The sequence below is a fragment of the Ambystoma mexicanum genome, chromosome 9 (genome assembly GCF_040938575.1).
Source record: "Ambystoma mexicanum isolate Mex_15411 chromosome 9, UKY_AmexF1_1, whole genome shotgun sequence".
Taxonomy (NCBI): domain Eukaryota; kingdom Metazoa; phylum Chordata; class Amphibia; order Caudata; family Ambystomatidae; genus Ambystoma; species Ambystoma mexicanum.
This window is the reverse complement of record NC_090931.1, coordinates 229,607,517-229,631,874: the sequence shown is the minus strand read 5'-3', so window position 1 is coordinate 229,631,874 and position 24,358 is coordinate 229,607,517. Positions and strand designations below refer to the sequence as shown.

Genomic DNA, 24,358 nt, shown 5'->3' with positions numbered 1-24,358 from the left:
GATGCTATTGTCCTTTGCATGCAGGATGGGGATCATACAACTAAAGCCATATGCAAGGCTACTTTATTATGTAATGTGGTTTACTTCCAAGGTATTGCTATAAATAAAGTATTATTTAGGCACATGAAATGTAAAGAAAAACCTTGATAAATATCTATATCAACTAAACCATTTAACCAAAGTGTGTGATCCTGGGCAAATTATTTAATCACACTGGCCCTCATTACGACCCTGGCGGAATTCGGAAAACGATGGCGGAAATGCAATACCGCCATCGAATAGCGCTCGGTGCGACTATGACCCGTCACCGCAAAGTACGATGCCATTAGCGACACCGTAGTGAACGCCAACGCTAACTGCACCAAGCACGCGCGCGCGCGCCATGCCAAACCGTAAACACCACCATGGCGCAACGGTACGCCAATTCCGACCCCAGCGGACATGTACCTAACGCCATCAAGCATGGCGGAATGCACCATTCCGCCATGGTGAGAAGTACGGCATCGCGAATCAACCGTAAACGGCCCCACTGACTGCCCGTACACCGCTCCCTGCCCACAAAGTACAACTCCCCGTAGGTGCAACGAAGCCACAATGCAACCAGTGAAATGCACAAGTCACCCATGCATGCCAACGAACAAATGAACCTCAAGAGGGGCCAATGGGAGCTGCAGGGCACAGATGGCACGAATACAGAAGCCATCCCAATGGACATGACCACAGTCCCCCACCAAGAAACGCACGCAAACACAGGCACCTGTGACCAGCAATATTCCGAAAATCACAACATTCCACCCGTCCACCTGGCTGACCGGCATCTGTCACACAAAACCCAATCCCCCGCCCCTGAGCATGACAACATTCAAACTGTCATATTGGCAGCCCCCATCCCTGACCTCACGGGCTTCGTAGGCAAACGCGCCCAGTACAGGACCACGCAACAAAACTCCGAAGCTGGAACCCAATGCAGATCCCCTCACAATACATCGCTCCCCAAATAGGAATATGCCACATCACTTGCAAAGAAGAACGCTACACGGCCCATATCAGAATAGAATTTTAATGCACATCAATATCACCAAGCCCATACAGCCATCAGGCCATGAACTCCAAAACACATTTCACCATTGTGGGCTGCATCCGCAAGAAATGACCAGCCACTACTCGTGTGACGCCCTGTTCCCTCATGGTACACAGAGCCACATACACGTACGAAAAGGCAACATGGAAGCGCACAGAACCGCAGGGCCGTCCCAATGGGGAGGCACTAGTCCAGCTGAAAGGCCGAAATGTTGCTCCGAGCCACCAGTACTGCGTAAGGGCATGTGGCCCATTGGCGATCGTCCCATAAGATCGTAATGCTGCTCCACTGATTAACACGAAGCAGCAGGTGTCGGGAGTAAAATCCATCTGCAGGAGTGGCATACAGATGGCAGTGGCAAAAGGGGAGGAGATACCTGTCAACCAAAAGAAAAGAAACAGAATAGAATGGCCATCAGAACTACATTCGAACAACTCACTTCAATGATCACACTAGATCCACAGCCATATGCATGCAAGCCCACTCCAAAGGATCATCACCACCCCAAAACCACTTGCGAATCATAACTATCTATATCGAGGTGAAAACACCATCACAAACGAGTGTACCTGTGCATGCGCCTGTGAAAACAGAATCCTTCAGATGGGATTGGTAACGTGCATGGACACAAGTGTCTGAAGGCGCGTCGAGACAGGGAGGGCTCAACAAGGCCAGATAGACGATGGTCCCACTATGGCAGCCCTGCATCACATAGCGCAGGGGGGGCGGACAGATCCCAAGAAGCCCTGTACATGGCAAACACTGTATCAAATCACCTGCCCATGCATCCATTCATCATTCCCTCATCCCGTAATGAAAACGCCTGAATATTTACTCACATAACATTAGAAATATCCATTGAGTCTGTGCGTTATGCAGCCTGCAAAATCCACAGTGCCCCAGCACGTAATTCCAGTCTAGTGAAGTAACATGTATTTGGGAACGTCCTGCCTTATCGTCCACTACGCAATTGCGCATCCCATACTATTCATATCAATCATAGCATTCTCGCCATGGCCCCTGTCCCAAGGACATTGAACAATAGAACGTTATATTTGCAGTCAGACCTGTGGGCATCTCCTCGCCGCTAGCTGAATACCGAAAGCGCCGCCCTTCGAATTCCTCATTTGCAACATCACGTCGAAGAGGCATCTGTGGCCGTTTGAAAACACTAATTAATCCATCGAGTGCGGCTGTGTGTGAAAATGGCAACTGCCTTCACCCACGAATGGGACGCCCCGCCCGTCGTTGCAACTCGGTACAGTGATGAATGAGGGCCCACCGTTACTCGAGTACTACGTTCCACTGACCCTTCACAACTCTGTTCGCGACTGCACAGATAGTATGTGAAACAATGGGACCACAACAGAATGAACATATCAACCAATGTTACACGGCCATCGGGTACAAATACAAGATTGCAATAGCAAGATGCCATTCCACGAATTGCAGCGTTGTGCGCGGGACGTGCTCGGCCAAAGGGGAGAGCAGTTTGCACAGGTGGAATGAATCACCACAGATGGAGGCCATTCAGCCTGGAAACATAAATTGCACAGCCAGTCTCCTCCCACAACCACACCGAAATGCTACCGGCAGGACTCGCGATGTTGGCCCTGGGGGACCTGATAGCACTGCAAGTACTCCAACTCCAAGAAGAAGACGAACACCAACTACAACCGGCCGCACGGAGGAGACGCAGGAGGAGGAGGAGGCCAAGGCAGGGCCAGCAAGGGCCGCCAGCACAGCCACTACCACCACGCAGGCAGCCCGCAATCCCACGCCTCCGAGCACATCCGTTCAACCTCACTGATGAGCAGATCCACACCCTCTACCGTCTGGACCGGGACACCATAACCGCCATTGTGGACATGACACAGGCTGACCTTGTCAGCATGATAGATAGCCCAACCGCCATCCCACCCCTACTGAAGGTGGTGTCTGTACTCCACTTCCTGGCCACAGGCACCTACCAGCACACAGTCGGACAGTTGCATGGCATATCACAGCCACTGTTCTCACGGACACTATTGCAAGTGCTCGATGCCCTCCTGCAGCACGCAGACGACTACATCTCTCTACCACGCTCGGAGCAGGAAATTACCAACACAAAAGTGGGATTCCATGCACTTGGCGGCATACCGGGTTGCATTGGTGCCATCGACTGCACCCATGTGGAATTGGTCGTCCCACATGCCATGGAGGCCCAGTACCGCAACCGAAAACAATTTCATTCCCTGAATGTACAAATGGTGTGTGACTCCAACAGGATCATTACACATTGTTGTGCCAGATTCCCTGGATCAACCCATGATTCTATGGTCTTGAGGAACTCAACAATACCACGCTACATGGAGCGACACGCAGGGAACAGATCCTGGCTACTCGGTGAGTCTCATTTCATGCATGATGATGTGGGGTATGTGATTCGGCAATGACCTGGCAGGAAGGGGGCGGGGGGGGGTGTGCGTACGTAGCAATGGCATTCCACATCATACGTTTATCGTCCACATACAGGTGATGCTGGATATCCACTGAAGAGATGGCTCCTCACACCAGTCCGGAACCCACGGGACCAGCATGAGGAGGACTACAACCATGCCCACTCACGTACCCGTGTAGTCATTGAACAGGCATTCGGCCTACTGAAGGGTCGTTTCCGCTGCCTCAGCAGGTCTGGCGGGGCACTCCTGTACCGCCATGAGAAGGTTGCAAAGATGGTGATGGCATGTGTCATGCTCCACAACATGTGCGTACGTAGAAATGTGCCCATGCCCCCTGACGCAGAACTGCAAGCACCTGAAGATGGTCATGATGAGGGTGGGGATGTGGCAGCACCTCAGGGAGTCTGCGAGGCACCGGAGGCCCGTGACATTCGTCAGCATCTCATTGATGTATGCTTCTAGCACTCACGCCTGGTGGCTGATACATGGACACGGGACTCGTGGCACTGTGTGTGTCTGGGACATGCACAATATGGACTGTACGCCTATGATGGCCTAGTACACAAAGATCAATGTCCACACATCTCATTGGTTGATCGTGCACTTTTTATGGCATATGTGATATCATGTTGTACACCCTATCGACCCGCCACCCAAGTGAGCCCAACACACCCCCTCCACCCTCCCACCTCCCCCCCGAACACCAGTGTCCAAAGATGCTCATCGTCCGTGGGCAGTCGCTATTGCAAGCCCCCTCTGCGGGTATCAGGGGCACCCCTGCCTGTGGAGCGCAGGTTCCTCCCAGATCTACGTTGGGGGCTGCCCTGGACGGAACTTGCAACGGATGATGTCTCTGCCTGCTCACGTCCATGCATGTCCCTAAGGGTTTGCGAGAGCTCAGTGAGCACACGGCACACTGCGGCAAGTTCGGCACATACGTCTTTGGACGTCGCATGCATTTCCCCCCTCAGGCTCTCGGTGCTTCTCTCCATTTGGACTCTCAGGCTCTCGGTGCTACTCTCCATTTGTGCCCTTAGTGTCTCTGTGCCTCTCTCCATTTGTGCCCTAAGTGTCTCAGTTGATGTTTCTATGTCTGCCTTAGTGCCCCCACATTCATCGGCATGGTCCTTGAGGAGCGTGGCCAGTTGCTGCTGTTGCACGATTAACTGGTCGAGGGACTGTTGCCTCTGCTGGGCCATGGCCATTTGCGGGGGTGTCACAGAGGGGCTGTTGTCCTCATGTTGCCCTGCCACAGGGCTTGTGGGGGATGGCCAGTCGTCGTCTTGTGGGTGCCCCTGCGTGGTATCCTCATGTAGTACGGGATGGAACAGACAGGGGGATTGGGACAGGTCATGGATGGATCTGACTTCGACATCCCCGTCTTCTGTGTCGGAGCATGCTGCCATCAATGGGGTGTCACCTATGGTGCTGCTGCCACCGGAGGCAGTGCCTTCTGTGGCATCAGGCCAATGTGTGTGGACGTTCTCCTGGACATGTGTTTCTGTTGCACTATGGGGACACATGGTGCTTCACATGGATGGACTTTGTGGTTTTGGCATTGTTTCATTAGGCCCACCTACCTGAATCTTCGGATGTCTGCACTCCTTTCTCCATCCCTCCGACTCCCTCTATGCTCTCCATTCCGATGGTGGAGGCACAGATTTCTTCCCCGGGGGTCAGCTTGATTGGTGATTCCGACCCTCCCCCGGTGGCTGTGGCAATGTTGCGGTTGGCAGAGAGTATGCTGCGGACGCGTATCCGCAGGTCGTCCCATCGCTTACGGCATTGCTGTGGGGTGCGGGGTGCGGTCCCCACCGCACTTACCCGCTGTGCCACCAGAGCCCATATGGCCTTCTTGTTTGCGAGTGCCGTCCTGGTCATTTGCGTGGAGAAGACGACGGCAGCATTCTCCTGGAGGGTCTCTGTTAGCACGGTGAGTTCCTCACGGGAGAAGTGGACCTGCCGCTTGCGGTCGCACGCTTTCTTCGCTACTTTTCCCATTTTTCTTGGTTTCGCTAGGGTGGATGACGGGTTGGGTTGTGTCTCAGGGTGGTGATTTTAGTGGTTGTGTGGTTTTAGTGGTTTTATAGGTGTACGGCGGGTTGTTTCCCGTTCCGGGCCCGTGTTTTAACTTCCGTTTCCGTATATTTCCGGTCACCGTACTTTACGGTAGGCGCACACTGCGGTGTCCGCTGTGATGGGTGGCGGTATTGCACCTAGGGCGCCGTACGGCGGCGGTGTGGGCCGTTTTGGGGTCATTTCCGCCATCGCGGACTTTGCACTTCCGCCATGCCGTGGTGCTCGTGCCCGATGGGTCGGAATGGGCCGCACTTTGCTCCTTCTTGCAATGGCGGAAACGCTATTTACGCTGTGGCGGTCCGGTCAGTCACTTTCCGCCAGGGTCGTAATGAGGGCCACTGTCTCTTATCTGCAGCTCTATGATTCACTTAATAGCTTATGTTAATATATCATGCTATAGTAACAATTTAAAAAACCTAATGACTATAGAGTTGCTCCATACATAATAACAGTGCAATTTAGGTATTTTGCACGAGAACCTTATTTGCCACTTTGCTTAATTATAGCAACGTATTCTAAAGCCAGTTCATGGTGCCTCGAGTATCAAAGACGGATGATGCTCCTTGCAATGTCGTTTTCTGTGAAGCCACTTCTGTTGGTGCAATCTATATGCAAATTCGGAAGTTTGCATGTGCTTTGCCTCGCAGAGCCTGGCCAGAGCTCTAATAGATGTGTCCTGCATTTGTAATGATCCTGCACGTATTTTATGTGTGTGTTAAAATACCACCTGCCAGTCTGCCATTAATGTTATTACAAACTTTGATTGGAGTGACGGGGATGGGGGGCGCGACGGATGCGAATGAGACCATATGTAATCACGCGCGCTGCATTTGGAGGGAAAAGTATCAGGACTGTTTTGTAAAAGTAACGTGAAGATGGGTGTGGGAAACCTGCTCTCCCCATGCTCTACCATTTAGTATTGGATCCCAGGCCAGCCCCAAGTCTGCGCAACGTTTGGGTGAGAATGATGTTGTGGTTATGTGCCTTGTTTCCCACCAATACCCAACTGGAAATGATCGGCGAAATATCCGCTCTAGTTGAGGACTGCTGTTATGTGCAAGTCTGTACAATAAAAACATGTTTACGTTTATATAAAAGCCCTCTCACGACCCTGTAACACACGCGAGCAGAAGCCGTAGACAGTAACAATATAGGAACAGGGAACGTACGCACCGTAAACATGGCATGAAATTACCTTTACTTTCGCGTACTTTGAAAGTACTGCCCAATAACGGATGGGGAACAGCTTTTGTAAGCTAATGTCAAGCGTTGAAGTGAGGGGACAGATTCCTCTCCTGGGAGCTCCCGACACCACCGCCCCTTTCCCTTTAGGCGTCTGTGGCTTTCCACGATCCTGCTCTACCTTGCGGAAGTGGCACCACACCTGTTGCTAAACGTGACAATCAGCAATTCCGCTCACACAGCTCGCAGCCTCTGCAGGCTAGGGTCAGCAGAGAAAGCACGGTAAGTGGCATCGGATTTATTAATACTTGTAACGTTTAATGTGTGCGCGATTTAGTATTTTTCAATATACCAGCCGGAAAAGTATTGTAAACACATTGATATTTTCCTGTGATTAATGTAGGCTTTATTTTGTAAGTGATGGTTATGAGAATAATTTACCGGAGACCTTAAACGCAGCGCAAGTTTCAGGTACTTGTTAGCATAAGGACAAGCTTTAATAGAATTTCAGCCAGCGCGATGGAACGTTTAGTAAAGCATCGATAGGTGCGGATTTACCATCGTATGTGCCTTTTATAATACTCTAAAAAAATATGGTCGGCACAAACTTTGAATGCCAATAGAACATGTACGAGAGAAAGGAAGTAAGCCGTATTATTCCCATAGTAAACGTATTGCGGTATTTGTAAGGTGTGGGCTGACTGAAGGCGATTCGTTGCTGACCACATATATGCATTTTAGGTCTATTTAGAGGAATGGCCTGACCAGACGCACGTCATAATTCAAAGAGACTCCGGAACCTTCTCGGTGAACTCTGTAGATCGTCATTTTAATGGCAAATCATTTTCCAGTAGTGGGAGAGAGAGTCACTGCAATGGAGGGCGACTTTGATTGTCGGCACAAGATCTCGCACAGCAGAGGGCGCTAGTCCGAGTTTCGCTCACGTAGAGGGAAACGTCGGTGGTATTGCACAGGAGTCCACAGATCAGTACTTTTAAGTGGGGTGAGAAATCGAGCGGTGAAGGCTCTAAGAAGGGGGCGTAGGATTAGTGCTGGGCTTTGCCAAAAGTGGGGGCAGGTGTCGTAGGCAAGAGCTGTTTGCCCCAACCCATACATAACCTTGGGTGTTGGGATACCGTGAATACAAGCATAATTCCCACAAAAATAAATATGTAGTAATTTACAGAAACGAATTAGTGGTTTTCAGTTTAGGAAAAATCGTTTTCTTTTTAACGGTCTATTCCAACTTGGGGTGTGGGAGGGTTCGGGGATGGGGGGTGCAAGCATTTCACCAACCGAGGCTTTAGGTGGGCTAGGGCTCGGTTTCGGAAAAGTCCGAAAACTCCTCTGCCGGGTCTTCCTGAGCCATTTCTAATAATCTTACCCTGTTTCTCCCCCTCCATTTGCATAACCTTTATTTGTCACACTTTCCGTGCGTCTAAGTCGTTTTTCCCTATCTTGGGTCTTGGGAGAATGTCACGGTGAAACCTAAGTAAGAGATTGCAAACAAAAGGCCAGTATAATGGCATACTCTTAAGTCATTCACTTGAAATTTGAGTCTCTCAGCCCAATACAGCAATCTCTCAAAGACGTCCATTGATCACAGACTGATGTTGCCCTGCGTAGGCACTGTTCTTGTGAGGTACCCAAGTTGATCTTCTTTGAGAGTAAGGAAGGTTAAAGACCACTAATACTAAACTTATAACTATGATCTTTGGGCAAACAAGGGTGCCCAAACAAAAAAGCCAACTATAAACTCTCACAAACCACATGTAAACTATTCTGATGGTCCCAGGCCATCCGTGAAATAATGAACAGACAGGGGTATGCCTTACCTTTAAACCTGATCATCTTAATGAGTTGCTCGGCAGATTTGTACTGAGGTCAACATAACACGTCTAGGCTTTGGTGGGAAGATGGCATTTTCCTGTGGGCAATACTCACTTCAATATTGATTGTTTGCAAACAATGCCTGGAAATTTGGGAAGACCCAAGTTTCTGTGCATTGTTTCCACTCTTTATTGCAAATGTAAATGTCTCCTGCCATATATGGTGGCAGGCATTTACATGTGTTCTTACAGAATCTGCCCAGCTATTGCCAGTTGCTTAAACCTTGTGAATGCCTTAAGAATACAATCAATAGCCGCCGTCATCAAAAGCAGATGCTGGAGAACATGCATTTGTTTTTGACAATTGGAATGTATCGTGGTGGTGGGAATGTTAATTTTGCTTGGTGGCCCCACCCGGTCACTTCAAAAACGTGAACATCCCCTGGAGTGGGTTGTGAATTAGCTTACACATTACCACTCGGGGAGATTGGAAAAGCGTTCTCTAAATATGCCCCTTGGTATGGAGTCTTTTTTTTTTTTCTTACCACTTTCAATTTTCGCACAGAAGGGACAGTGGGATAACATTATTTGGCCAGGATCACGCTATTTGCAAACAACTCTAGCCAGGATTTAAACCCACTGAGTAATTTAGACACTTGACCGCGTACCTTCCAATCTCTAGTTTGTACAATTCTCACGAACTACATTTTTTTAGCAATTACTTTCAAAGAACATAAATTACAATGTAGAGCAATCTGACAATATATGGATCCTTCCAGAAGTATGTTAAGCCAAAAGAGTACAGATTCCTAGCTTTATTATCCATGCCATGAATGGAAAATAAATACAAAATAATGCAAACCTGAAAAATCTCATCACTATATTTTCAGCATTTACACACACTGTAAAATAAATTGTGTGATCTGTACACCTGCCAAAAGCAGTGGTTGAAGTGTACGAAAAGAAGTAGTGGAACTATTTTCCCTGCTCCCCACAAACCCGATCGCCACGCCGTTTCCCACAGACAATACAAACCCCCAAACACATGCACCTGCTGTTTAAGGGGACGTTCATTGCAGTGCACTGAAAGTGCACGTTTCAATTTTTTACACTTTTATTTTAAAAACGAAACTGTTCCGGAACAGTTCCTTTTCAAAATAAAAGTATAGGAAGAGTCAAATTTAATTAAAAAAATGAGAGGAGCACTGCTCCCGCCCACTTCAACCACTGGCCAAAAGTATTTGTTTGACAGACTAGTCCAGATTTTTGTTATGCATCATACTGAGCATTTTCCTTTTCAATTGGAAGGCAAAAGCCCATTCCTGGTTTTAATTTTGCATTGTGAGACTCGTAGTAGTGGTGCTGTGACAAATCAACTTCCGGGGTAATAGTGGTCCAGGTTCAGGGATGAATATCGGTTTCTAAACCATCCGTCAGCCCCAAACCTCTAATAAACCAAGAGGAATCCAAACAGATTAGAATAACAAGCACATTCTAAACCTCCTTTTCCAATTTTGATGAGGTGGACGGAACGGCAGGCTTATCTCCGAAAGTTCCTGGATCATTGGTTAGTTGCAACACATTGAAAGTACAGTGATTACCCGATTATAAAAGGGACTTTCCATTCAAGGTTGTATAACATATATCGACTCAATCACAACAGTCAATCTAACAGCACTACGAAATACAACCCACCCTGTAAAGGAATGGCTAGGACGGGCAGTTTCTTAGAAGGGAAAGAGATGCACTCTGGATACTGACAAGAGGGTAGTCGGTGTGGTTAATAACCACCATGGTTTAAGGTTTCCTGGCTTTAGTATAAAGGTGGAAAAGGGTCTTAAAATGTATATAGGGGCCTTTTGGAAAGGACCAGGGGGGCAGAACCACAATGTACCTTGTGCTGTAGGTGTTCCTGATGCTCGACAGAGTCGAGTCAGCTTCGGGGCACCTTGCAGGCTTCTGTGTCAGAGTTTTAGATGGGTGTCCGCTGCGAGTATCAGGCGGCAAGATGGTTCGGCAAACGGAGCTAGCAAATGGCTGCAGGCTGGCCTACGCGCCGGCTCGGGGTCAGGAAATGTCCTCATAATGCAGCAGTTCTGAAGCACTGGTCCAGACGTCTTGCATGTCTTTAAGCGATTTTGGTTTGCTAACGGTCAGCATTGCAGTCGGTTGCGGAACGAGGAACTCGACTGGCTCGAAAATGTCCTTTAAGGAGGATGGTGGTAGATGTTTGTCGATGCACTTCTGACATCTTCTTCAATGGGCTCATGTTGTCCTTTAAGGCAGACAGCACGCGGCTGTGGAGTGTGTTGCTGGCGGCTGCCTTGTCCTTGGCTGTAGGGTCCGAGACCTTCTGGCACTACCTATCCAGAAAGCTTGTTGCAGAGCCTAGCAGGGCACCCTGTGTGTTGGCTGGGTAGCTGTCCTGGAGTGGCTGTAGGTCATCTGAGTTTTGTTTCTCCCTCTGTTCCCTGGGAGAAGCTAAGGGGAGGGATCTTGTTTCCCTCTTTGGATATCCTGGCCTTCTTTCACTGTCAGGAGATGTAAGGCAGACTGTATCTTAAGCCAGGTGCCCAAGGTTGAGTTCTTCTTTCTTCTTGTGAAGTCTTCAGATCTGCCAAAAGAGGGGCTCGACCCTCTTAAAGCTAAGTAAGCCTACCTTAATTACCCAAATCTGGGGACCCTACCAACAATTTTGTGCATGCATGAGGTCATAACCAGAGTGCTTTGCAACAGGAAACGTAAAGAGGTGAAGACAGGAACAAGGTGTGCCCCAGAACTAATATGGCGGAAACCTTCTCTCAACAGAGAGCTCTGGGATCACTCTCTTGTGCTTCTAAGCCCCACCCACCTTCCTGCCTGTTGTGTTCAAAGAGTTTCTGGTTAATGGTCTTCCCAGTGTGGTCCTTGTTAAAGCAGCTGGTCTCCCTTGACACTGTGTCAAGACCAGACTCTCTGGCTTCTTCAAATCACATCCTCGTACCTTATGAATGGGGTCCCCTAGTGGGGTGGCCTACTGTAAACAACAGACCCAGACATGGCAGTTCAATGCCATCAATACTGAGAGGCGGGAGCTGGTTTCAGATTGACACAGTTGCATATGAAAGGTTGTTAGGCTTTCTGCCTCCTTTATCTTCTGCAGTCAGACCCTGTACCCCCTGTTGGTATGATCATCGCTGTCACCAACTGCAGGGCCTAACAAAAGAGCAGGGCTGATCCATGGAGCCTTTGTCAGTTAATGAGGCTGACCATGGCAGAGGGGAGGTTGGTCCCCCCCCCTTTCCTGGAGATGACATTGTGCACTTCTCGGCAGTCACATTATAACTAAATATGACAGTGGGTGGACAGTGTCTGTAGTCCCTGCCCAGCCTGAAGTACACAGGATTATTCTTCTGTTGTGGTGTGAGCATAGGAAAATGTGTGTGCATTAGCCCCACAAATTTTCCTGAGGTTGGTCTACCATCATTCCATTTAATTAAAAATGTCACACAAGCCTAGGCGAGCGCACACCCACCCTGCGGATGGTATAATTCCTCTCAGGTGCTATAAAGGGGAAATCTAGGACTACAAACCCCAGAATGAAAAGTTGAAACCAGGACTGAACTCCTTCTCCCAAGTGGAATGGATATTTTAGCCCCATGGATGGTGTTAAGCAAATATGAATATTCACATAAAAACACTAACGCGCATTGTGGAAATAAATGAAGCTTTAAAAAGACATTTTATTTTATGCTTGCTTGTTTTGTCTTGAATGAAGAAACCGACTAGGAGCAGAAAAGAACTGGAATCCCAGCGCTTGTAACTGTGATTAAGTGCACATAAAATTAGCGGGCACTGACTGCGGGCGGTTGCGTCAAATATGGAGCCTCTGCTTTCAGTTCCACAAAGTTAAACAATTCAATTACAGAGAGACAACCACACTTCGCCAATTAGCGCTCAATATTGTGTTTTAATAAAGGTATTTGGAAAGGCGAAGCAACTCCTGAACCAGCCGACACGTGTTTCGAGCACTGCTCTTTCTTAAGGCTGGGCATTATATGTACAGTGTATTCCAACAGTCAAAATCAATAGTGATATGAAACATGTACATCATGTACAAATTAAAGTTAGTGAGAAAATGAACAACAACCAAAAGGCATATCAGGGGTTTCCACCCCATTGTCAAAATCAAAGGTGCAACATATTAGCAAATCAAATTCAGTTAACAAAGGATACAAGATGGTACACCATTGGTAATCAACAAGCAAAGTATTCTTTGGCCATACATTGGCAAAACACACATCAAATGAATGATAAAAAAGACATCCGCTTTGTGGGTATGGCCAAGGTCCTGTTGTCCCAAAGAGGGGGCAACCGCCAATTACTTCTGAGACAACTAGAGGCCAGACTAATCTGTCGGTACTGGACAGTGTAGACAGGGTTGAATACTGACCATGAACTATCTGTGTTCTTATAGCATCAATGGTCAGATGTTTACGTCAGGAATCGTGCAGCCCTACACATTACTTGTATATGTACATTATAAATATCTGTGCAACTCTATAACTATTTGTACATGTATATTGCAAGACTAGTGTTGTCTAATGTGATTTTATTTTTTGATAAAACATTTTTATTGTATTTTGTGACATAACCAAAGCGGCCATCGAATCGGTGGCCAAGAACAAGAAAACAACGAAAAAAGAGGGGACAACAAATTAAAAGCACTCCAGTACAGCATCTTCAATCACGTGTTTACATAGTATTATAGTATCTCTCATCGCCATGGGTCGCGGGCTACCTGTCCCACCCACCTTCTGTTCATGTGGAGGCCACCACTGCATCAGGACGTCAAGGCCCAGTTTCTTCCCATTTCCACCATATCTTGGATGCTTTATTCGGGCATCCTCTTGCGCCATAGACTCGGTGCTCCATCATGGCACATGAGTCCATGTCGAGTATCCATTGTTCCAGTGTCGGAGGGTCAGGCACTCCCCATTTTTGCGCAATGTTGCGTTTCACTAGGGCCATCACAGTGTTCAATAGCAGTTTTTACCATTTATTAGATTCAGACATGTCCGGTACACCCAATATTAAGACCTTCGGATCTAGTTCAATGGGACAAGTAAGGGCTCTGGACAATTCCGTACAGCATGCAGTCCAATAGTCACTGATCCGAGGGCATGTCCAGAGGCTATGATAGAAGGTGCCTTCCTCCTCTCCCCATCGGAGACAGTTCGGACTCACTACTCTACTCTCTTCCAGCCATCTAAAAGAGCTCGAGGGTAGTACACCCTATGCAGGATTTTAAGTTGCACCAGTCTAAGTCTGGAGGAGATGGCTGCCTCCCGTGGGTGCATTAGGACCTGGATCCAGTCCTCAGGGTCTATTTCCCCGACCTCCCTTTCCCATTTGGCCTTTAATCCCAATAGCTCGGGAGTTGCGAAGGAGGTGATAGCATTATAGAGAGTGGATGTACATTTTCTGGGGATATGCTCGGGTAGCATATTGCGTTCTATCAGAGTGTAGTCAGGGATTGAATCACCTGGGGGTATATGGGTTCGGAAGGGCATGGATCAATTGCGTGAAGTGATATCGCTCTGGGTTAGGCATTGGAATCTACCCTGCATGTCTTCAAATGAGGTTAGTTTCCCATCTTTTAGGATATCTTTAATTCTAAGGATTCCCGCTCTTACCCAGCGCGGCCATGGTTCAAGTTTCTCAATTTCCTTCAGATTGTTGTTGTGCCATAGGGGTTGTGCTGCTGTTATTTTATCTTCCCACCCAACAAACACGTGTGCCTGCCTCCAAATCGTAGTAGTGTGAGCCTTAATTGTGAGCGGGAGGCCTACCCGGAGATTGTTAGAGCTCCTGCAGCAGGTACGCACCCTGCATGGGTTCCACTTCTGCCCTAATGTGAGGTAGCGCCCGGTCCCCGTGGAGCAGGTCATTGACCACCAAGAGTTGTGAAGCCCAATCGTAAGTCTGGAGACGGGGTACGCCTATCCCACCCTCCCAGTCTGACCTCTGCAAGGTACTTAGTGTAATGCGTGAACGGCCCCCCCCAGATGAGTTCCCTAAGGAGGGTTTCTATTCGATTGAATTCAGGGGCAGGGATCGCAAGCGGGGCATTCTGCAAAACATAGAGGAATCTTGGTAATTACATCATTTTAAAGAGTGCGGCTCTCCCCATGAGGGTCAGAGGGAGGAGTTTCCAGTGGTGGACGTTGTTGACCAACCTATCCATGATTGGCTGGAGGTTGTGTCTTGCATATCTAGTGAGGTCAGGTATTACCCAGATCCCCAAATATTTAAAGCCCTGCCGTTCAAGCCGGTATGGGCAATTCGGTAACTCAACCTGCTCCCCCCTCTTCACCAGGAACATTACGGATTTCTTACAATTCATTTTCAACCCACTGAATTCCCCGTAAGTGATTAGTATCTGAGTTACTATGGGGCAGCTCCGAACTGGGTCAGCCAGGTATAATAGAAGATCGTCTGCATAAAGAGATATGCGGTCTTCATGCCCTTCGGGCCACTTGAATCCTTTCCATGCCCCGCTTTGACGAAGCCACAGTGCCAATGGTTCAGTGGCAAGGGCGAAGAGGAGAGGGGAAAGGGGACAGCCCTGCCGCGTGCCTCTACCTAAGGGAAAGGCTCTGCAGGTCCATCCGTTCACTTTAACTTCTGCCCGGATGTTTGTATAAAGCAATTTTACTCAACCTAGGAAGCTTTCTCCAAATCCCATACGGGCTATGATTTCCCAAAGGCAATCCCAACGGACAGAATCAAATGCCTTCCCAAAATCTATTGCCAGCAGTGCTAATGGGGTATCAAGGATGGGGGCCCGTTCTAACGCCAGGTGGAGTCGGCGTAGATTCATCCTGGTTGATTTATGAGGCATAAAGCCACACTGGTCTGGATGTATAAGTGTATCCGCTACCCGTTGCAGTCGGTTAGCCAAGAGCTTGGCCAGGACCTTGGCTTCGCCGTTGATTAGCGAGATCGGCCTATAAGACGCACATTGCTCTTGGGGTTTATCCGGCTTGGGGATGACCACTATGGTGGCTTTACATAGGTCATCCGGTAGGGAGCCCCGCACTAGCACGGCCAGCAGCATCTGATGCAGGGGAGGTTACCTAAGTTATTACCTCCCAGTTTCTGCCATATTTCTATGGGGAATCTGTTTGGGCCCGGGGTCTTCCCCGGTTGCAGCTGTCCCAGGGCTTCTACCAGCTCGGCCTCAGAAAGATCAGAGTCCAGCTTTTCGCGTTGTTGCGCCGATAGGGTGGGGAGCACCACTCCATCAAGGAGGGTCCGGTCCAGCGGTAGCTCCGAGGCATGGTATAGTTCAGCATAAAATTGGGCGAAGGCTTCTGCTATTTCGGCGTCTGACGACAGATCTCGCCCTGCGGGGTGATGATCTCACGGACCGAGCGCGACCCTCATCCCTCCTCTCAAGCCAAGCCAGCAGCTTACCGGCTTTATCCCCAAGCTCGTATATCCGGGCTCTGGATTCCCAGTGGGCCTCTTTGGCATTGTCTAACGTAAGGTTTCGGAGGCATTCACTGGCACGTTGAAGGGACATGTGGGTCTGTGGGGTAGGGTCTAGGGTATGCTCATTCTCTCTGTGGGTTACCTCCTCCTCTGCCTCAGCTATCTTCCGGAGCCTCTCCTTTCTTTTGTTCGCTGTCCAAGAGATTATCTCTCCATGCAGCACGGCCTTGTAGGCCTCCCACAGCACCATCGTGTCGGTTTCATCAGAACCGTTAATCTCGAAGTATTCAGTTGAGTCCTCCGTAAGGCGGTCCACCAAATCCGAGCTGCCTAAATAGTAAGTGTTCAATCGCCACGTTCTAGGGGGGGGGGGGCGTTCCCTGCAGTCGCTTTTCCACCAGGAGAGACGAGTGGTCCAAAACCCCCCGGGGGAGCAAGTCTGCCAAGAGCATATTAGACAGGTCTGTGTGTGGAACAAATAGGTAATCAAGCCTGGAAAGGGAGCCATGGGCCCCGGAGTGGAACGAATAGCCTCTGGTTGCCGGGTGCAGTTCCCGCCATACATCACCAAGACCCAGGGCAGACACAAAGTTAAACAGCTTTGTGCGAAGGTTCGGGTTGCGTTGTCTAAGGTGCGAGCGATCTAAGGTGTTGCACATGACGTCATTGAAACCGCCTCCCAGGAAACACTTGTCCGATTGGTGCCTGCCCATCAAGGAGGTCAGGTCATCGAGGAGTTCCTGCCCCAGCCCAGGTGGAGAATAAATGGAAACAAGTCCCAGTGTTTCTTCCCGGAGTGTCCTAAGCGCCATCACGTAGCGTCCAAGAGGGTCTTGCTCTAGTGCATGCAAGACAAACGGGACCCGTTTATGTATAAGAATGAGGGTGCCCCTGGATCCCATGGTTTATCCCGCATGGAAGGCGGTCTTATAATTGGTGCGTAGAAAAAATTTACAGTGTGCACCCGCAAGGTGTGTTTCAGTGAGCAAAGCCACGTCGGGGGAATATCTGGAAAGTAGCTGCTTGACAGACGTCTTTTGATCGTGGAGCCCATCCCATTCACGTTCCAGGTGAGAACCTTGAGAGAGCTGGGGCGCGTGGACATGGATGGGTGAGATTGGTCAAGTGGCATCTAGTAGAGGTGTAAGAGGGATAAGCTGGCTGCCCCCAAGGGCAAGAGAGATAAAGATTGAGGTCTGAAGCGCTGTCCATGTGTGGTGTGGTCCAAACTGGCCAGGGGCTCTACCATCCCTGGAGAACTACCAGGGAGGGTCAGTCCTGAAATAACAAAAAACGTTCCCCAACTAACTCCTCCCTCACCCTCCCTATACTTCACCCCAACGTGAAGTACCTGTCGACCCAACATCGCTGATAATCAAAGAGAGTAGATTGTCAGCTTTAACTGCCCTTATTAAATTTCAACTAGTAAGTCAGGGGGGGGCTGTGATGTTGTTGTACCCCCTCTTAAACACCCAAGTGGGAGGGCAGCGATCCCTCGCTTACCGCATTACAAGAGTGTGAAATCGCCTTTGGTAGTCCCATGGCTTCGTTTTGTCAGTGACCACAAAGTGGGTACCCCGTGGGCGAGGCCATCGGCGGGTTCAGGACGGTGGCCCATCGCCCCCATCTTCTAGTGGGTCTGGTAGTGGTGGCCGGTCCGGCCTGGGATGTTGCTCCGGTGATGGTCTGGGGTTCCTGTTTCTGTTGTTGTTACCTCGCGGTGTGGACCAGTCTCCTTCAATGTGCTGCTCCGCCCAGCGCCATGCCTCTCCGGGATCATCGAAGTGGACCGTCGTGCCTCTGTGATAAATTTTCAATTGTGCGGGAAACAGGAGGCCGTACTTGACTCCCAATCTCTGTAGTTGCTTCTTAAGCTTCCCAAAGGACTGTCTCACTTTCTGTACTTCCCTGGTATAGTCGGGGAAGAAGGCCAGTCTAGATCCATTGAATGTAATTGTGCCCTTGGATCTTGCAAGTTGTAAGAGCGCATCCCGGTCTCAATAGTTTAAGAACCTCGCGATCACGGTGCGTGAGGGAGCGCCGGGCAGTGGTCTACCTGCGGGCATTCGGTGCGCTCTCTCAAAGGAAAAGAACTTTGAAAAGGATTGCAAGTCAAACAGGTCTGTTAACAATTGTTCCAAAAAGAGTTCCATGCAGGGCCCTTCCTCTTTCTCGGGGATACCAAGGATGCGAACGTTATTGCGTCTGGACCTTCCCTCGCTGTCCTCCACCCTGGCCCCCAGCGTCTTGAGTGTAGCCGAGATTCCATGGATCTGTTGCTGCACATTGTGTAGGCCGTCTTCTGTCGTCACAATCCGTTCTGCCTCTCCAGTGTGCGCGACAGCTTTTGAAGGTCGTGTCTAAGGAGGGAGACGTCGAGGCTCATGCGGTCTATCTTCTGCTCCATAGATGAGCAGGAGTCTGCAATTGCCACCATGACGTCTTTATGCGAGAGCGCGTATTCAGTTTCCATCCCGTCAGGATGTAGCTGTTGGGAATCCATCTGTTGTGAGGAAGGCACAGTATATTGTTCAATTCTGTTCTGCATGTTGGGTTTCCTCGTCTTTTCTTTGCCCATGGTCGCACCCCGATCCTGGGGCAGTAGCTCGATAACAGTGTTCTTACCAAGGGCCTTCGGTGGTGTCCGCTGGGTCGATCCCGTCTCAGTCGAGCCATGGCAGAGCCGAGAAACGATCTTGTTAGAATTGCGGTGCGAGGTCTATCGCCCGTCTTTGCGGCCTCCTGCAGGGAGAAAGGTGGTGTGGTTGGACACAGAGCCCACCGCCTGCCAAGGTGATGTCACCCCTCAGTGGGCAACCGCAGCTTCGTGGCCCTTAAATGTGTCAGGATGTATACCGTGACTTGGGCCTACGAGTGTACTCCTGCCGGGATTCGGGATTTAAAACGTTCTTGCTCTCTAACCACGGCGCTGCTGGGTTCTTCCCGACGGTGTACCACCCCCGCTCCGTGTGCTCCGTGTCCCAGGGCTGTGGTCTCAGTGCGGGAGGCGTCTGTCATCTAGGCCGGTGTTGCCGGTTCTTCTCCTTCTCGGGGGGCCACCTCTGCAAGCGTTGGTTCTGCAATGCAAGGCAGTGCGGTACTCTAGACCTTCCCGCTCGTCGAGGCCACCCCGTTCCTCCAGTGGCCAATTTGCCAGATCCACTGCGCACTGGAGCGGATTAATGGGGAAGAACCGGGAGCCGCTCTTGACGAGGCCCGGCTATTCTTCACAGATATGGCGGGTGGGGAAACCACTCGCGTGAGCCAGTTCGTGTCCCAGGGGGAGGGGAGGAGGGGCGCCGAGGCATTCGTTTGCAGGGACCGGCCTTGGCTGCCTTGACACGGGGCGAGGCCCGGATCCTCAGGGCCGGGGCGAGTTGTCCACCTCCCCCGCTGTTCCGCTCAGCTCCGGGTCCGGTTCGTCGTGAGGCCGCCTCTTAAGGTTCGAATAGGAGCACCCAGCTCCTTCTGCGGTCTTTTCCTCGGCAGAGACCGTCGCAGCACCTCGTCACCCAGTGCGTGCCATTCATTAAGTCTCTGCACTCAGGCGGCCATTTTAGGAGAGCACCAGGCGGTTCTTCTTCCACCTTCGCCTTGACGTATCTTCGTACCCTGCTTCCGAATATTTTCACCGCCTGGTCCGAGTGAGCACCACGGTTCCCGCTAAGCATAGAGGTAATTTTTAAGTTTTATAATTCGCGATATCACGCGATTTATCAGGATTCATGCGGCGATCTCGGGAGCGGCGGAGAGCTACGTCCTCCTCATCGCGCTGCTCTGTCTAATGTGATTTTTGAAGTAACATATTCAAGTGGGGCCAAAATGACATATGTCAAAGCAATTATGTTGACTATAGGAGTTAGATGGAGCAAATTGCCTATGTACTCTCTTGAGTACTCGCACTATGTTAATCATTAGCACAGCCAAAATTGTGATTGTACACAGATATATGGACTATTCTGTTCCGCCTTGATTCGTGTCATAGCAACTATGTAATTGTAAATGCGCATGGGCATACCCATAGTAATGTTTTGATGTATCCTCTTGCTAGGCAGAATTATATGCAGTACCCTTTGGGAGCACTACACACAATTAGGACTACAAGTGGCAGCACAAATTCACCTTTGGTACAAGCCTGTACTACACAGTAAAGTGGTAGCAGTGGCTGAGCAGCCAGACTTATCTCAAGAGCAAATGAGCAGTATCAAATAGTTACACAAAGGACAGCAGTTACTATGATTCAAGCAAACACTGACTCAAGGTTTCCAAGTAAAAGAATATACATTTATTTACTTTTCAGTTGTATAACATTTCCCTAAAGTGAAGCAGTTCAATAATCACACTCTTAAAACACCACACCACTCCCAATAGTTGGCAGACAAGTTAAGCTCACACAAATGAAGTGGGAGCAAAATGGCACTCTGTTAATTAAAAAGGGAGGGAAAGGCAAAGTTAGGCAGAAAGAAGCAGTGCCAGCAGGTAAGTAGTCAAGGCAATCTAGAAAGAGGAACTACAGTGATGCGATCAAGTAAAATAGGCTTAGGGCCAAAGTCAATAGGACAAAAGGCTTTTACTCAAGAGCACACAGTTCGGCGTAGTTCGCGGTTAAGTCTTTGCCAAGGGTTCAGAACGAAGTTGGTCAGCAGAAAAGTTAACTTAAAGAGAAGAGAAGGACAAGCCCTCGGATTGGCGAAAGGTTTCACACCCTTCCACCGCGGCTGGACGAAACGAACAACCGGATGTTGAACAGTGCCTTAAATGGAGAAGAAGCTGTAGCTGTAGCTGCGGCGGATGTTCCTGGTAGTTTCAGCAGGCTCACTGTTGCTGAAGCGACTGTCGGACTGACACGAAGTAGGAAGACTGGAGGGTCCTGCACTACCCAGGGAAGAAACCAGCAGCAGAGCAAAGCAGCAAATAAAAGGTGCACTCCTTAAAACCCAAGCAGGGTCTGACCTTCCTGGCAATCCGGCCCACTGTAGCTCTGTACAGCTAATTCGACCAGAAGAGGGGTGTCCTGGCTTGGAGTTTGGGTGAACTGGTTGGTCCCACCAGCACAAGGGAAGAAGATTCTTGGAAGATCCTCTCTGTCGTTGGAGTATGAAGATTCGACCTGCAGCAGGGCTTCACCGGGCGGTTCAGTCGTTGTAGGGGTCCTCTTCTGTCAGCTCCTTTTCGGTTCTCTCGTTCCAGCAACGACTCTGCTCTTACAGACCCAGAGACCGGCTTTTTATGCAGTTTTCCCCCATTGACACAGCCTGGCTGTCAATCACACAGCAGGGCGGCTGTTCTGGTGGGGACAGTCACCCAGCCAATCAAACGGGAGTGCGACTTGGGTTACCAAGGGAACCCATGGCAGGGGTCCTAAAACCCCTCTCTCACATCCTGTCTACCTAGACTTTCAGGCGCCTAAAGGAGGGCTTCTGTGCAGAAGCCCGCGAAAAGATGGTGAACAAAGGAACCAAACCTGGTTTGGCGCATAGAGACGAACCCGACAAAGACTTTTCCAAAAAGAAATGGCTACTAAACCCAGCCGGAGAAATATTAAAAAACAATATGGTCAAGCGGATTTAAGTTCGAGGATACCAAGATAGCCTAAAACAATACCATGTTTATTTAAGATAACCGCAGTAGAAAAAATAGGGTAGTTACCACTGCCACCAGCCAAGTCTTAATGGAAAGGGAGCAAAACAATGCTCCAAGAGAAACAGACAAAAAGGGATAAGTAGTAACCCTTACTCCTACGTCCTGTCCCCTTTCCTCCATACTTATGGGACATTCCTCTGTCCTGTGGGACAGGACCAGAGCAGTTTGTAAAAGCTTCAACATTTTGCAAAGATTTTAGTCCTTCCTCTCTTTTACGCAGGGTACTGTACGCGGCCGTAACCCCACCCTTCTTAGCTCCGCCCAGCGCATCGCCCATCAGTCCTTTTCTCTGCTCGTTCGGGACTGGATGCACCTGCATCTGTGAAAGGTTTTTTTTTCCAATTTCCTCCCCTCTGACTCTCCCTTGCGATCGCGTGATAGTTTGTCTATGCCGTTTCAGCTAGACTTCCCGAATTGTTCTTCCTGTCAGTGACGCTTCGCTAGGGCGGATCCCCATCCTCTTTGTTTAGGGTCCTGACCACAGGTGGGACTTGTGATTTTACTGCGATTCCCTTTCGGTCCGGGCGCTTCAATGTCGGTTAGAGCAGTGGAAGGAGGTGTACTCCCCCTACGCATTTCCAATCCTTCATCGACGAGAAGAAGAAAAGCCCGGTAAGTTCCTTATTTTTTAGGGCACCCCGGCCGGGGGACTCCTTCCCGGGGTCTTCCCGGTCTGGGAGGAGCGTCAAGAGCTCTGTTACCAGGGCTTGCCCATGGGTGCCGTCTGGGCCTAAAAAGTGTACCAGAGTTTTCTCTGAGGGTCTCCGTAAGGGGCCTGTTGACACCGGATTACATTCCGAGGCCCCTCCTGTGGGGGCTGTTTGTAGACCCAGTTCTACTGAGTCGTGGGGTACCGGAGCTCGCTCTGATGCCTCCTTGATTGGAGCTCCCCTTAAAAGTACCGCGGTGCGTCCGCTGAGGCCTCAGTTGTGGTTGGGGAAGTTCGAGGCCCGGCGTGAAGAGGCTTCTACCAGACTCGGGTCCGAGATCTCTCGTTTAGAGGCTAAGGTAACCAACAGTTCTGAGAGGCCAGGTGCTCCAGAACAACTCACTACGAGCATCACTCATCCTCCCGAGATCCTGCCACATCACCACACATAGACAAAACGCCAACTGGCTGCCCATCCGAGACAGAATTACACTTCGTACCCTGGCCATCACGCACAAGTGCCTCACCAATTCCGCCCCGAAATATCTCGCAGATAAACTCTGCCTCCACCAACCCACCCGCATTACCAGATCCTCAAATTCTTCAAACCTAATGATCCCAAGATACAACCTAAAATCAGCAGGCGGCACCAGCTTCCCAGTTCAAGCAGCCATACGCTGGAACCCCATCCCCACCACACTCAAACAGGAACCAGACTTCCTTACCTTCAAAGCAGGCATAAAAACATGGCTAAACAACAACCCTTCCCATTAAAGACCAGCCAACTCTTTTTCAGTACCTATTGTAACCAGCGTCCACCGCTGCACCATCACCTGTGTATCTTGTAATCAACCCTACTGTAACCAGGGTCACTGTATCACGTAATCGTCCCAACTGTAACCAGGGACACTCCTTCTGTTATTTTTTGCATAACCTGCTCACCTGCTGTAACCTGTAACGTATATTCTCAAGCACCCGGTTACCCTCGGGTTTGGCGCGCTATACAAGTAATACACAAAGGCCTTGCCGGTGAAAGGTGTTCCTCATCGTTCCCACTCTTGCGGTGACTCCAGAACTGTTGAGGGGGTAAGGAGTGAGCGTTTGAACCGTAATTCCTCCTTTACCGGCAGTGCAGAGGTCCTTCCTGCAAAGGCTAGTTTGGCTATTAGCATGTCACAAAAACATCCTAGGCCACAAAGTACCAGCCCGGCCGAGGTTCCTTGTGTTAAGGCTAAAATGAAGACCCCTGTCCCACCTGTGGGACCCCTGCCTCACTTCCACACGTGTTGCAGTTCTCATCAGGTGCTGACAAAATGGCAGCCGTTCCCGCCAAGACCACGGCAGCCATTTTGGATACATCCCTTACAACTACGCCATCGGCTTTAGGCGTGGGGGTTGGTTCTGTAAGTGAACATCGGTTTCCTTGTGCACATCCGTTTCGTCCAGTTTATGACTGGAAGGCCCGGATGCCCCTTCCGCACAATGTCTCGCTGCCTGCGGCATCAGCGCCCTTGATTTATGTGGACACGTCTGGGGATGGGCCTTCTTGGCAACCCTCTATCATGCGTCCCTGGAATTACTCCCCTCATGAGAGGTCTTCTCCGGCCGCCCCGAAATCGTTGGCGGAGGACGCCTTTTTCAAAAAGTTTCAAAAACATATGCGCTCCTACCCCATGAAGGAGTACTTTCGAGGCTTTTTTAGGGAGATATACCCGCCTGCGCCATCGGTTCCACCTGTGTCTCCGGTGGTGCCGCCAACGCTGCCTTTGTCTGGGGGGCCTCCTCCTTCTCTCCCACCCTTGCCTCCGTTGTCCCCAGTGGACAAGGCCGTTGTTGCCCGATGTGGTTCAGCCTGATCCTGACCTGTCGGACGACGCTCAGGGCGATCAGGAAAGCGAAGACCAGCTCCACTCCATCAGGGCCTTTCACGATCGGGTGCTGGACATGTGTCTGTTGGATGTTCCAGTACCCGAGGCAC

The 24,358-nt window shown here is 49.9% G+C and overlaps 1 protein-coding gene across 1 annotated transcript in view; it reads left to right on the top strand.

Moving 5' to 3' along the window:
* The first annotated feature begins 6,925 nt into the window (after positions 1-6,925).
* Positions 6,926-24,358, top strand: part of LOC138487895 (NXPE family member 1-like) — an 852,485-nt gene continuing 835,052 nt past the window's right edge. The window contains exon 1 of the mRNA XM_069614518.1: positions 6,926-7,065. The gene's annotated coding sequence lies outside the window, so the exon portion shown is untranslated. The remainder of the gene's footprint in view (positions 7,066-24,358) is intronic.